Here is a 2,506-nt window from a genome sequence, read left to right on the forward strand (position 1 = left end):
GAGAATTGCTTGCTGTGAAGCTGGCGCTGGAGGAGTGGCGTCACTGGCTTGAGGGGGCTAGGCAGCCATTCATTGTTTGAACCGACCACAAGAACCTGGAGTACTTACGGTCAGCTAAGAGGCTGAATTCACGGCAGGCGAGGTGGTCTGTTTTCTTCACCAGGTTCCGCTTTACCCTGTCTTATCGGCCAGGTTCAAGCAACAACAAGCCAGATGCCCTTTCAAGACAGTTTTCAGGCAAAGGGGTGCCTGAGTTCCTGGAGGACACTGTTTTACCACCCGCCTGCTTAGTTGATACCGTTACTTGGGACATTGAGCAGAAAGTCAAGGCAGCACTGGAGAGTCAGCCCGGCCCCAGCACTTGTACCCCTGACCGTCTCTTTGTACCTGCAGGACTACGCTCTGAGGTTCTGCAGTGGGCTCATAGCTCAAAGCTGATGGGCCATCCTGGGGTCCGCTGCACCACAGAAGTCCTGCAGCAACGATTCCGGTGGCTGTCTATGGGGAGCGCTACGCACCAGTTTGTGCAAGCCTGCTCTACCTGTTGTCAGTCCAAGCCTTCCAATCTTGCTCCAGCGGGACTACTCCAACCTTTACCAATACCTCACCGTCCCTGGTCCCATATTTCATTGGACTTTGTTACTGGTCTGCCCATCTCAGGGGGTAACTCAGCTATTCTTACCATTGTGGACAGGTTCAGCAAGATGGCCCATTTTGTCACATTAACCAAGCTCCCCTCAGCCAAGGAGATGGCGCAGCTTGACCTCACTCATGTTTTCAGGATCCATGGGCTCCCCCTGGATGTAGTCTCGGACCGAGGTCCCCAGTTCACCTCAGTGTTTTGGAGGGAGTTTTGTTCACTGATCGGTGCCACAGCGAGTCTGTCCTCTGGGAATTGCTACCCTCTACCGCTAATGTCGTCAGCCTTTGAGTTGCTGGAGGGTGTGTCTAGCTTTACGAAGCTTGACCTTAGGAGTGCATACCACTTGGTCTGTATCCGTGAGGGGGATGAGTGGAAGACTGCCACACCCACGGGACACTATGAATACCTGGTCATGTCTTTCGGTCTAACCAATGCTCCAGCCATTTTCCAGAATGTGATCAATGACGTCCTCCGGGACATGCTCGACAAGTTCGTCTTTGTTAACCTGGACGATATTCTAATATTTTCCCTTTCTAACAGTGAGCATGTCCACCATGTCAGAACAGTCCTCCAGCGCCTTCTCCAGAATGCACTATTCGTTAAACCGGAGAAGTGCGAATTTCACATATCCTCCGCTTCCTTCCTAGGGTACGTCATTCAGGAGGGGAACATCCAGATGGATCCCAGCAAGGTGTCAGCTGTCACCAACTGGCCTCGACCAGACTCCCGGAAACAGTTGCAAAGATTTCTGGGATTTGTCTGGTCACCGGCTGCGGAACACGCCTTTCAGACCCTCAAGACTCGCTTCACGTCTGCCCCAATCCTCCAGATGTCCGGAGAGACAGTTTGTAGTGGAGGTGGACGCTTCGGATGTTGGGGTAGGGGCAGTCCTATCGCAAAGATGTGCCGAGGATCACAAACTTCATCCTTGTTCCTTCTCTCGTCGTCTCACCCAGGCAGAGATGAACTATGACATTGGGGACAGAGAATTGCTTGCTGTGAAGCTGGCGCTGGAGGAGTGGCGTCACTGGCTTGAGGGGGCTAGGCAGCCATTCATTGTTTGAACCGACCACAAGAACCTGGAGTACTTACGGTCAGCTAAGAGGCTGAATTCACGGCAGGCGAGGTGGTCTGTTTTCTTCACCAGGTTCCGCTTTACCCTGTCTTATCGGCCAGGTTCAAGCAACAACAAGCCAGATGCCCTTTCAAGACAGTTTTCAGGCAAAGGGGTGCCTGAGTTCCTGGAGGACACTGTTTTACCACCCGCCTGCTTAGTTGATACCGTTACTTGGGACATTGAGCAGAAAGTCAAGGCAGCACTGGAGAGTCAGCCCGGCCCCAGCACTTGTACCCCTGACCGTCTCTTTGTACCTGCAGGACTACGCTCTGAGGTTCTGCAGTGGGCTCATAGCTCAAAGCTGATGGGCCATCCTGGGGTCCGCTGCACCACAGAAGTCCTGCAGCGACGATTCTGGTGGCTGTCTATGGGGAGCGCTACGCACCAGTTTGTGCAAGCCTGCTCTACCTGTTGTCAGTCCAAGCCTTCCAATCTTGCTCCAGCGGGACTACTCCAACCTTTACCAATACCTCACCGTCCCTGGTCCCATATTTCATTGGACTTTGTTACTGGTCTGCCCATCTCAGGGGGTAACTCAGCTATTCTTACCATTGTGGACAGGTTCAGCAAGATGGCCCATTTTGTCACATTAACCAAGCTCCCCTCAGCCAAGGAGATGGCGCAGCTTGACCTCACTCATGTTTTCAGGATCCATGGGCTCCCCCTGGATGTAGTCTCGGACCGAGGTCCCCAGTTCACCTCAGTGTTTTGGAGGGAGTTTTGTTCACTGATCGGTGCCACAGCGA

Source organism: Cynoglossus semilaevis, chromosome W, assembly GCF_000523025.1.
Source record: "Cynoglossus semilaevis isolate Cse_v1.0 chromosome W, Cse_v1.0, whole genome shotgun sequence".
Lineage (NCBI taxonomy): Eukaryota > Metazoa > Chordata > Actinopteri > Pleuronectiformes > Cynoglossidae > Cynoglossus > Cynoglossus semilaevis.